The 13,177-nt window shown below is 42.1% G+C and overlaps 1 long non-coding RNA gene across 1 annotated transcript in view; it reads right to left on the reverse strand.

Moving 5' to 3' along the window:
* Positions 1 to 2,850: 2,850 nt before the first annotated feature.
* The window catches only part of LOC122461421, a 52,690-nt gene continuing 42,363 nt past the window's right edge, over positions 2,851 to 13,177 (reverse strand). The window contains exon 3 of the long non-coding RNA XR_006283295.1: positions 2,851 to 3,284. This is a non-coding gene — a long non-coding RNA (uncharacterized LOC122461421). The remainder of the gene's footprint in view (positions 3,285 to 13,177) is intronic.

The following is a 13,177-nucleotide window of genomic DNA, read 5'->3' on the forward strand; positions in this document are numbered from 1 at the left end:
TTACTCTTCAGATTCTTTTTGGCCTGCCTCATTATACTTCTACACTTGACTTGCAAGAATTTATGCTCTTTTCTATTTTCCTCAGTAGGATTTTACTTCCATTTTTTAAAGGATGCCTTTTTGCCTGTAACCGCCTCTTTTACTGTGTTGTTTACCCATGGCGCCATTTTTTTAGTCCTCTTAGTGTTTTGTTTTGTTTTTTATTTGGGGTATACATATAGTTTGAGCCTCTATTATGGTATTTTAAAATAGTTTCCATGGAGATTGCAGCCACTTCACTCTTATGACTATGCCTTTCATTTTTCATTTAGCTAACTTCCTCATTTTTATGTAGTTCCCCTTTTTGAAGTTAAATGCTACTGTGGTGGGTTTCTTTGGTAGTTTCCCGCCTACAAGGATGTTAAATTTGTCTATCTGAACCAAATGCTCCTCCACGCATGTCAGCTTTCCCCCAGTCCTTAGTTACAAACTCCTCTATGATCTTTTTAATTTTACATGCCAACAATCTGGTTCCATTTTGGTTTGGGTGGATCCCATCCTTCCTGTATAGGCTCCTTTCCCAAAAGGTTCCCCAGTTCCTAATAAATCTAAATCCCTCCTCCCAACACCATTAGCTCATCCATGCATTGAGCCCTGCAGTTCTGTCTATCTGTCTGGCCCTAAGCATGGAACTGGAAGCATTTCAGAGAATGCTACCATGGAGGTCCTGGCCTTTAATCTCTTACCCAGCAACCTTTATTTGGCCTCCAGGATCTCTCTCCTACCTTCCCTGTCACTGGTACCAACATGTACCACAGCCACCGGTTCCTCCCAGCCCTGCACATAAGTCTATCCAGACGTCTTGAGAGATCCACAACCTTTGAACCCAGCAGGCAATTCATCAGGTGGTTCTCCAGTCGCCACAAACACAACTATCCATATTTCTAATAAATGAACCCCCACTGCTATTACCTGTCTCTTCTGTGAGAGTTGGGTGCCTAATTCCCTCATGCTCCTTTCAAACTCATGGTTTGGGGGATGGAGAAGAGGTCCATGTGACTTGATATACATTCTGATCACCAGCTCCCTCATGTCATTTATGATCAAATGCCCCACATTGCTGTGTTCTTATCTATAGGTCTCATCTATATGTACAGCATAGGAGGAGTATAGGTAAAGCAAGACTTATTGTAGCCAAGGCCTGGCCTGACATGAGTAATTAACACATGGAGGGATGCCTCACATTTTGGAAGATAGAATTAGGAACATAAATGAATCATCAGGTTGTTTGTGCTAAATATGATAAGTAAATAGGTCAGTAGGCTAAGAAGACAGAATGTCTGAGACAACTAAGATAAGAGGGAGAACACCCAGGGAACTATTTTCTATGAACTAGGTAACAAGGGACAAAATAAGTTAGGAATGTAGAGATGAGGTAAAGAGGAATTTGAACCATGGTCAGTGTGTGGACAGCACATGCTGCACAGGGATTGGTTCCTGCAAAGCAACCATGCCAATCCAAGAATGTGTGATGCAATGTATAGTAAATGCAATGAGATGTGTAATGTATTGTGACAAAGTTCCTCCTCTACCTTGGTGGGTCTTGCACTTATTGGCAGATTTGCTCACCTCGGAGCTTCACGGCAGCCCTCAGTTTGGCTGTTTTCGTGAACCCACAGTCCAGGTCAACTCCTCCTGTATCTGACCAGGAGTTGGGAAGTTTGGGGGGAACCCGGGCCTGCCCTCTACTCCGGGTTCCAGCCCAGGGCCCTGTGGAATGCAGCTGTCTAGAGTGCCTCCTGGAATAGCTGTGCGACAGCTACAATTCCCTGGGCTACTTCCCCATGGCCTCCTCCCAACACCTTCTTTATTCTCACCATAGGACCTTCCTCCTGGTGTTTGATAATGCTTATACTTCTCAGTCCTCCAACAGTACGTGTTCTCACTCTCAGCTCCTAGTGCCTCTTGCTCCCAGCTTCTCACACACACACCACAAACTGAAGTGAGCTCCTTTTTAAACGCAGGTGCCCTGATTAGCCTGCCTTAATTGATTCCAGAAGGTTCCTGATTGTTCTGGAACCTTCCCTGTTACCTTACCCAGGGAAAAGGGACCTACTTAACCTGGGGCTAATATATCTGCCTTCTATCACTCTCCTGTAACCATCTGGCCTGACCCTGTCACAGCATATAAAGGGAGAAGGTTTCTGTTTAACTTTGGAGCTGTGATGTACCCTGCATCCATCCCCCCTGAATTTTTGTCTGATCAACTCAGTGTAGCACTGCTGTGTGCTAAATAAAGACACCTGAGTGACAAAAGCTGGAGTCAAACTGAGTTCTTGGGAGTAGAGTAGAGTAGAAAGAGGTCTCGGAAGGAATCTCAACACTTATATGAATCCATTCTGGTGATAGGAAAGTATCAGAAAATGATTTGGAATTGTAATCAAGGGATATTTCTACCATCAGGAGAAGGGAAAGTATTTAGTGAGGGGAAAATCCCTATAAAATAACCTAACCGTACAAAGATCTGCAATTTGAAATAGTGCAGTGGCCACTGATGCCTGTGATTACTGCGCCAGACCCACTACAAATAAACATACAGAACAGATCCCTTCCAAATGGAGATAGGTGTCAATTCTTTGGCATCCTGTTTTTTAATATTATTCTAGCTATGCATTTTATAAATTTGTCAAAATTAGCAACACACGTCAACAGTAGGAAAGAATAAACAATTTAAACATCAGATATATTCCATATTCCCAATCACCAGAATGTTACTTTCCTGACACAGAGCCCTCCGAAACAGATTTTTATTAAGAAGATACTAGAAGGTATTTTTCAAACTATTTCAATAGTCCAATTCAGATCTTACATATACTGGTTTTACACTAATGTAACTCCATTTTCCTTAACAGAGTTCCTTCCAAGTTATGCTGGTGTCATCAGAATCCAGCTCCACGAGTCCAGAGACTGGTGTAAAACTGACCAGGGAAACAGAAGTGTTTGTGAACAGCCACCACTCCCGCAGATCCTGGTTCTGAGACATTTTCTCATGCTAATTAGTGTGTAAGGGGTCTCACTGACGACAGTGTGAGCAGCCAGGAACCAGGTACTACTCAGCATGAGTGATGGTATTGGGATGTTGCCTGTAGCAAATCTGCTCTGCTGTGCAGGGTTAGATGGCATGCTCATAAACGTGCACCCTGTCTCCCACCCTTCCTACTGCCAGCAGAGCTGAACTGGAGCAGGAAAACTGACTCTTTCCTAGTGTAGACAAGGCTGATGTGTCTGTTCCTCAGATTTCCGATCTGTATATTGGGAATAAAACATCACATCCACATCAGTAAAGCACTCTGAGATCCTTGAATTAGGAAAGAGCAAGGAGCATTCTCAACTCCAATGGGCTTCAATGGCACTATTCATGTTCTTACAGTGAAGCATGTACTTACGTGCTTTGCTGGTTTGGGTCAAAGTGCTCCGCAGCTTGCCAAAGCAAACCTTAACTTATGCGTGTCTAAATATCCCACCTGTACAATGGCAATCATAATATTTTTGTTCTCTCACCCTTAGTCTAAGCCACAATCTTGCAAAGACTAATGCATGTGTTTGGTTTGACACACATGCCTAGTTCCATTGAGTCCACTAAATGTAAGCACAGGCATAAATCTTTGCTAGAGTGGGATTTAAGATTACAAGACCTTTGGGGCAGGGATTGCTTCTCTCTACATGTCTGCACATGCCCCGCACAATGGGGCCTGATCTTCATTAGGGCCTCTCAGTGCTATAATTATAAGAAAAAGAAGAGGAAGAAATATTATTAACAATAATTTCCAGGAGGTGTATGGTACCTTGCAGGATCACACCCTTAATGCAAAGGAACCATGTCGTGCTTTGGCCTCTTTTGTTGCTCCTTTGTTTAATAAAGAATAAAGAAAGATGTTCCTTGACATCCTGCCAATGGCCACACTAGCTCTCCCTTATTTTTCACTCCTCCAGGGTACCGTGTACCTTAATAGCTGTAACTGCTTGCTCGTCATTTTTCCATTTGCTCCTTAAATGCTCCTTACCATTCCCATTCGGTCTCCTTATAAATTCCTCTGACAACACTACAGTCACTAGCTCCCTGTGATTTTTTTAGAGCTCTGTTTTCACTCACAATTAACTTTAACAACTTATCACTCATCCACCTTGGTTTTCAAGTTTTATGTTTAGTTTTACATAATGATAAATACACTCCCCCTAAGCCAGCTCCGTCACCTCTTTAAAGCTCAGCCAGTTTTCCTTTTGAGGGCTATTTTTTAATTAACATTGCCAGCCTATTTCACCTAATATGATCCTCATTTGATCAAACTGGGGCTTTTTAAACTTGATTGTACCCGTATTTGTACCAAAAAGCCCTCCAATGGTTGAACATGGACTTTCATTACAATGTGATTGCTATTTCTCCAATTACCCTCAGTGGTCATCTCATTCATCACATCCCTTGGATGTGACAAAGTGAAATTTAAAACATTATCTCTTCTAGTTGCCTCTAAAGCTGTCTACCCTGGTGAATTCTGGCATACAAAACAACACAAATAAACCCTAAAGCACACAGGATATGCCCACACTGCAGCTGGGAGGGTGCTTTGCAGCACGGATAGACAGACACACACTAGCTCTGCTTAAGCTAGCATGCGAAAAATAGCAGCATGGCACCTGCAGCATGGGAGGCATTTAGGTAGCTGCCCAAGTGGAAACCTGACCAACCCCTTGGGTACATACTTTGGTGGCTAGCCCAAACTGTTGCCCCTGCCACCATGGCCACACTGTTGTTTTTAGTGCACTAGCTCATGCGAAGCTAGTGCATGTCTCTCTACCCACGCTGCAAAACACCCTCCTAGCTGTAGTGTAGACATACCCCAAATGTCTACATACAAATATGGTGCTACCTTCTAAGGGTACGTTTACACTACAAGTGAAGGTGAGACTGCAACATGCGTAGGTATACCCAGGCTAGCACAGGTAACAATAGCAGTGAAGTTGCAGTGGCATGGGCCCCAGCAGAGGCTAGCAACCTGAGTACATAGCCCATGTCACCATGTCTACACTATTGTTGTTACTCGTGCTAGCTAGATTAAAGCTAGCAGTGGTAGGCTACCCATGCTACAATCACACCTTTACTTGCAGTGTAGACTTACCCTAAGGGAGACTTTATACAATTTATGTTTGCCCTGCTGCAAGCTAGTCTAACTAACCATAATTCTTAGGCCATGCTAGCTTGTAATGTTACGGTGCTAGTGTAGGTGAGCAGCACTGACAAATCCATCTCACATAGTACAATTAGATACTCCCACCACTGTCCCACAATGCACTGGTCACTCCTCCAAATCCTCCAAAAGCCTTTACTTGATGGGAGAAGTTCCTAGCAGGCATCATGCTAGTATCGCTTTACTACATGCTATGTGGGGACATGGGGTGAATACAGAGAATTTAGGACTGATAGGCTGAGAAAGAGCCAGCATGAGCTCCTATCCTCATCTCCAAACCCTGCAAAAGCCAGAGCTACTCTCTCCTTCCTCCCGCTGTGATACAACAGGCAACCAGAGGGGGAGCAGTGGAGCAGGTAGGGGAGTTGCTCAGGGCATGCCACGCCTAGAGCACAGCTGCTCTGGGGTGGTAGGGCTTGCAGTGGGAGTCAGTTGGGGCAGGGGTGTGGTAGGGATGATCCACAGGGCACAGTTCAAATTCATGTGCCACTGAGTTACTGTGCTGGCTGGCGAGTGGGTGTTTCTTGGCACACCCACTGACAGATCTCGACATGTAGGGCTCCTCCCAGAGAGGAAGGACCCTGTCCCAGGAAATAATTCCATGGGTAAGGTTAAGGATGTGTCTTCCTTTCTTTGGGAGAGAGGGAAACTGGTTGGTAAGAGCAACACCAGCAGCAAGACGGGAGTTGCTTCTGTAGCCTCCAGGGACAAACAGGTGGTTCTGCGGTTTACTGAGCTCGTGCCTGCATCGTTCTTCTGGTGAACATGCCTGCATGTGCTACCCCACCAATACGAACAGATCACATAACACTGAAATACAACATTTCTTCTTCACTCAGTCACCCTGGAAGGCCACAATTTAGAGCAGGTTGGACACTGCTGGTGTAGATACCGTGTAAGAAGCCAGTACTACCATTCTAATTAAACATGGTTTGATTCTCCAATGTAGACAAGGCCTAAAACACACACACACACACACACTCCGATCCCCTAGAAATTAACAGAATACCTCTCCCTTTTTATCACTGTGTGCATGAATCTTCCAGTAAACCTGTGCCAGATGGAGATCTCCGATTTCCACCATCACTGCAGTTACTACCTATCTTCTCTTGCATCTCAGGGGAATGCCTCCATCTTGCTTTGAAGTGGTAACTCTACTTTAAAGAGAGATTCATGAAAGATCTCAAAAGGCATTATCCATTTTGAGGGACAGGCTGACATTTATCTTTCTTATTATTATAACGAAGGGATCTGGTTGTGGCCAAAGCCGTTCCATAACAGAATTAATATATGAACCAGTTCAGTAACTGAGAAGCCAAAAGAGTTCAGCAAGTACATTACATTCAGCAAGTACAGCAAAGACATGACGAGTTCTCCAGCTTGTAAAATGAAGTAACTGGTGAGATTAAAAAAAAAATACTAAATTTTGCACCGTTCAGACCAATTTACAGAAAAGGGGGAAAAAATTAGGGCCCAATTGTGATCGCAGCTAGACTGGTGTATGTCTGGAGTAATGCCACTGAGGTAGTCAAGTTACTCCATAGGTACCACTGGTGCAGACGAGATGAGAATCAGATCCTTACCCTCGCTATGCCTCATTCCGCAATCTCCAACAATAAAATAAGGCAACAAAAAGAAGAAAGATGTCCTTGAGGTTAAGGCACCAGAGTGGGACTCAGGAGATCTGGATTCTCTTCCTGACACTCCAGCAGACTTCCTGGGCAACCTTGATCAAATCACTTGTTCCCTGACTGTACAATTTGGATCATGATAGCATTTTAAAAGAGCCATATCCTCGGCAGGTATAAACCACCATAGTTTCACTGAGCTCAACAGACCAAGTTATGCCAGGTGACGAGATGGGCCATTTTACTTCTCTACCTTATAGGGTGTGGTGCAGATTATTCAGCAAATGGTTTGACAATGTAAAGAGCTATATAAGGGCTAAGTGTTATTACTATTTTGGGTGAAAATTTGTCTAATTTAATACAAAGGCAAAGAAGCAAAATGTGTGTCCAATGACAGCATTGTATGCCAATCAAATAGAAAAATCTAACACAGATTACAAAACATATCACTTGTATGTTCTAAAGCCCGGAGAGAGGTCTCCATAGGGAAATTAAAGGAATCTTCTTAAACCAAATTGGGTTTGATTCTGACAATCATTAGCTTCACTAGGAGGTCAGGGTGCTCAGCATATCTTGGGGGGAATCTTGCAAGATTGGGTCTTTATCATCTTTTATTTCCTAAAGCATGCTATGCTGCATTTCACACTTACAAAGCAGTGTGTTGGTAATTTGTGACTGACAAGGTGCTAAAGTTATTTCCAAAGAGCCAGATCCTTGCTATTTCAATTTATACCATCTGAGGATCTTGCCCCAAAAGCTAGGGTGGAGCCCAGGGCAAATACAGCAATGGTCCATGCTTTATCATTGAAATTTTAAAATAAATTTGCTGCAACTGGAAAAATAATGAATTTGCTTAAACTGTATGAAAAGAGCATGTCCCATTCTGTGTCTGTTTTGTAACAAATGAGAATCTTGGCAGGAACATTCACTGAAACAGTGGGGTTTAAGTGACTGTTAAATATACTCCAAAAAAGTGAGTTGTATAACAAGTATTCACATTGAATACATTATTCTAAGAGTAACACTCTTCTAATCGGGTAGCCGAACCATACCTTGTCACCCACATATGTCCAACCAAAGCAGCTTCAGTATTGAAAATGCACAGTGAATTTTCTGCAGACAAGCTCCAGATCAAGAACTATTTGGAGCAATTGCTCAACGAACAACATTCAATAACACACGCGTTGGCGAAAACAGTGATCGATCTTCACACAATTTGCAATCAGACAAAAAGGCAGAATACATCAATTAAATGACCCATTCTGTATTACTCACCCCAATCTAGTAGCTCCAGCTCAGTCCCTAAGGCTTTTAGGGATTCTGTTGAACTTTCATAATGTTCTGAAGCAGAAGAAAGGACTGTCTTGGCAGGTGGTGCAATGAGATCAGTGAGCTACAGAGCATTCTTCTGCTAAGAAGTTATACAGACACTAATGTGCTGGGAGAGGCAGCATGTCTGATGCCTAGAGCACAGGGTGGTGGTTTCACCTGTTAGCCCGGCCTTGCCCTCTATGAATTTGCTGCTGTCAGCCCCAGAGCCCCCTAGTCCTTGAGTGCCAAGAGCACAGATACAAAGATTTAACCCATGCAGTGGCAGGAGAGGAAAGGAAAGCTCCTTGCACCTGTAACCCTCACCCCTTTGCACAGCCAAACAAGTCTAGGTTCAAAGTCCAACAGATTTATATTTTAGCAATGGGCATGGGATTGAGCAATGCAGGTATTAAAATAATTCCCTCTGCAAGAAAAAATGAGGGTTAAATTAAGCAAGTGAAGATTAAGAAAGAATCACTGAGGGCCTGGAAAGCTTATGTGTTTGTCATCCCATAGCTTGCACACACATCACCATGTACCCTAACTCAACCCTCCATAACAGTTCAGTACCCAGCAGCTTAATATTTGGGAGACACGGTACCTCCCTAATGCTGTTCAGGACTGTGGTACCTTTTCCTTCATCCTGCACTTTCTGTCCATTGTCTGAGCTCACTAACTTTTGCACCAATCAGGATTTCAGCCATCAATATTTATTGATATTATAATTTTATTCACTGGATAAAATATTTTTTTCAGGTTAGCTAAGGGCTAATTCATCATTATCAACATCATCAATGTGTCCTTTCATTCCCCAAACCAATAAAAAAACAATAAAAAATATGAGGCAGATTCATCCAAACATATCCCCAGCATCTGGTAACATTGTTCCACCCTCTTGGCCAAACCAAAGGCTTTCAGTGGACAGAACCACAGGCACCATAACTGAATTGCTCACTGAGCAAATGAGCAGCAGATAAACCCTTCCCCAGGGGCCATGTGGAACCTCCATAGTATCTGAAGGCTCCAGGCCTTGGAAGCAGCTGGCAGGATAAAGGGCCAGGATTTAGCCCTAAAAATGTACACAACCCATTTCTATCAGATCAAAGAAACACTGATTTGCTTTGTTCTATGGAGGGTTTGGGGCTTTTTTAATATGATGCTTTCCCTGTTCAGCTGCCTGGTGTGGCCTCCTCCCAATGCACTGATTTCTCTTCTCTCATTGCAAAGACAGTCAATATTTATTAAGACATTTTCCCATTCCAAGTTGAAACAGCAACATGCATCCCTATGTTGACTTTAGGGACTTACTGCTCCTCCCACTAACAGAGGAGGGAGGATCCTGAGGGACCTTGGAGTGGTGTTGGTCAATGATATCACTCCTTTTCTCAAGCTGACATTCATCATTGAAGTCAATTATTTGTTGGCCAGCCTTGTTCCTCTGGGTTCACAAAATAGGAGGCAGGAGGATTTTGGTACAGCTTAGGGAAGATTCCTGGAAAGTCAGTTTGATGAGTACACTACGTCAGTAGGCTGTCTGCAGACACAGACTTCCTTCCACTATGTTCATCATAGCACTAGGTTGCAGCAGCTCTGGCGGCAGAACATCACTAACTCGCATTGTTTCCTATTGTATCATCTAATTTCATCTCCACCTGGAGATCCTTGCAATCACATGTGCTCCCCACAGGAAGATCACGTACTCTCACTAGTTGTCCTGATCCCATTCAGCAGAAAGGCGGGCCTGCTAGCCTGCAGAATCATTTCCACGGTGTACTGTTCTCCAGTGAGCTGAGACAAGATAATCCAGAGTGCTAATGAGGGAAAATGCTCAATGTCTAAAAAGAGAGAAGAGTTGGAAAGGCGTATCTAACATCACCCATTTGCAGCCTTTATGCCCTGTGATAGAGCAGTGCCGATAGTTTACAGAGGAAGTCCTATCCGCTCCTCCTTGGCCAGAAGGATGGTGGATGCCATGTGAGGTTTTACAGGTGAGGCCTGGGGGAAAGTTCAACAGGGGAGCAGAAAAGGAAACCTCTTCTTGGGAAGAGTTTTATTTTTTCACTGTAATCACCACCTGTCATTATTTTTGTACACCTTACATAGATTACTGCACAGACCCCCAATGAACTAGAAGTCAGAGTTTGTGCCTAGGTACTCAGTGACTGAAATCTTATGACTATCAGAGATAGCAATGATAGAGATAGAGCTAATGACCTTGTAATTTACAAATCAAAACAACAACTCTGAACTAAAACCAAACCTTGCTATATAGAAAGATGTCACTCTCAAATGTATATTGTATAACACCAGTCACCTTACCTGACTATAAGTTCTGCAACAAATACCCATGCATCTTGCAATAAGATCCGCATCAATTATTTGTGGACCTACCAACACAGTTTCATATATTTTTATGTAGAGTACATGACACTGGAAAAATTAACAGTGCCAACCATTACCATGTATTTATCATAGATGCGTCCAATTCCAAGTACAGTGTTGGGAAAAACCATGGAATTTCAGATACAATGTGTGGTACTTGCTGTTAAATGCTGATTTTTCATAATGACCACTGTACCAAACTCCTCTCCTAGTATCTATACTCTTATCTGTATAGAACAATGCCACTCTTAAATTCAGTCTATGTAGTTTATATGTACAGTAATTGCCATTAAAGGGTCAGTTTTTACCAACAGTTATCTTACTGGTGTTGGAGACGCTACAGCATTTCCTGATACTTAGAATAATTGAGACACTGCAGTGTGGTAGCTGTTGGTAAATCCTGACATTATAATGGAGACATCTGGATATTGACTTATCTGTCTGTAAAGAGCCCTAAACAATTTTTTTTAAAATTTCCAAAATAAAATTTTGTATGTTCTGCAAGGGATAATTGTTATTATAGATGTACATATATGCACAGGGATTTACAAATTTTGTGCCTGCCCCAAAGAGATCACAGACCAAAGACGACAAGACAATCAAAGACAAACATTCAATTTTGGCTCATGTACAAGTTGTTGATGTATCACTCAACCCCACAAATGCCACAATTAATTTTTTCCATAGTTGTTGTGAAGGAAGAGTCACCCCAGGGCCTTCTCTTGTAGAAATTAAGAGCCAAATGTGGATGCCGTTATACTGTGAAGTACCAGGGAACCACTAGAGGAATAATGGACTACTCAGTGTGAGTATCAGAATCCAGACCTATCTGTATGATTACAGCGGTCTCTATTGTGTGACATGATATGAAGTGACAGCATGTTGTGGGTCTAGATGGAAATAAGTCAGTTGTTTTAATTGATAACTGCACATGAACATATATGCCCAGAAGTATAGTTAGTGGGTTTGTGCCTTTAATTTGAACCATGAACCCTTGCAAGCAAAACCATTATGCACATGAAACCTCTGTATCCAATTGTATCTTATTAAAACTACATGGAGTCACAGTTTGGAAGCTACATGTTATATATTGCACTCTGTAATAACCTTTTATAGCATGTTAGTTGGACTGATCTGGAACATTGAACCTGCTTCGATCCATAATGTTTGCCCTACAGCAAAGCAAAACCAAACAAAAACCTAGGGATTAATACCAAAAAGTGTATGGTTTCATCCAGACCCAAGAGTTTCACTTTGACCTTGGTTTTAGGGTTCATTATTTTCCTCTTCTACCTTGTTTAAATCTTCAACATACAAAGTACACCAAAAATATTATCCCTGTGAGTACAGAGAATTGGAGGTACTATAGTTGGTATGGTCAGTAATGGAAAGCAATATACTTGGATACAAGCAGCTATGGGTCCATGTGAGTTTTGCCTAGTTGTATGCATGACAGAAGTCCTGTGTATTGTTAAGTTTGAACAGCATATTTTTAATACATCAGAAAGTTTTTCACCCTAACCAATTTTTGTGCCTTTGCCTTTCGTTTCTGAAAAATAGCAATCACGTTTCCAGGGACCTGTCTGGCCATGTCTTGCTTGCATTGGTCAGCTTTCCCATCAACATAATGTCTCATGTTCTCTCAAACCAGTCTTCAGTGCTTTGGGCAACCTTCTTTTGCCAATTAGCAGCAGTTGTCCCCCCAGCTGTTTTTAAGTGAAAGAGCTCTAGAGTGTTCTGAATTAGAATGCAGCATTCCACCCCCGTTAGCACATCACGATCCAAAGGAAATATGGTCTGCCTGTTTGGAGGCATGATCAGATGCCAAGTTCCCCATGCAAGCAACAAGGAAAACTGACTGGCTATACACAGGAAAATACGAAGCTGAGTATACACAAAGTGCTGTCAAAGGTACAAAATAAAATTTAAAAAAAAACAGAGAAAAATTACTTCTCTAATTTAGTGTCTATCAGTCTGTAGCGGGTTCACCCAGGTTCTGTCACCAACATACTTTCTATGGGGGTCATTCACTCTTGCATCACAATATCTACTGGACAGCAATATGCAATATGTTACTCTGATTCATTCCTCATTCTCACAATGTAACGTGATTACAGTACATGCATATCCATCCGATAGGTATTAATTTATCAAATGTTGACTGGATGGCAATAGATACACCAATATACAGGTGGTCTTGAGTAGCAGTGCTTGGGAAAAGAGGGGATTTTTTCCCCTCCACAGAAAATTACTACAAAAATTATGTTTTTTCTTTTAAATCCACTGTGACAAGGTATCTGATTTACTACTCTCATAAGGCAGTATTTCTAAATCAATTTTTCTTCAGGTGTTCAGTTTTTTATGAAAAAAATCTAAGTTTTCCATGGAAAGCAAGCAGACACTTGGTGCCAAAAATGTCATTTTGTCTAAAGCCAAATTTTCCATCAAAAACAGTTTTGATGGAAAAAAATGTGACCAGGATTAGGCAGAGCAGATTTCCCAGTATAAGCCAGTAGAGATTTCTGTAGGATATGGAGGAAGATTCATTACTGCATGATGAGCAAGAGAAATTAAAATGCATGACAGTGTCAAAGGGGGATTGGGTGTTATGAAATTGCTATCTCAGAATCA

This window comes from Chelonia mydas, chromosome 8 (genome assembly GCF_015237465.2).
Source record: "Chelonia mydas isolate rCheMyd1 chromosome 8, rCheMyd1.pri.v2, whole genome shotgun sequence".
Taxonomy (NCBI): domain Eukaryota; kingdom Metazoa; phylum Chordata; order Testudines; family Cheloniidae; genus Chelonia; species Chelonia mydas.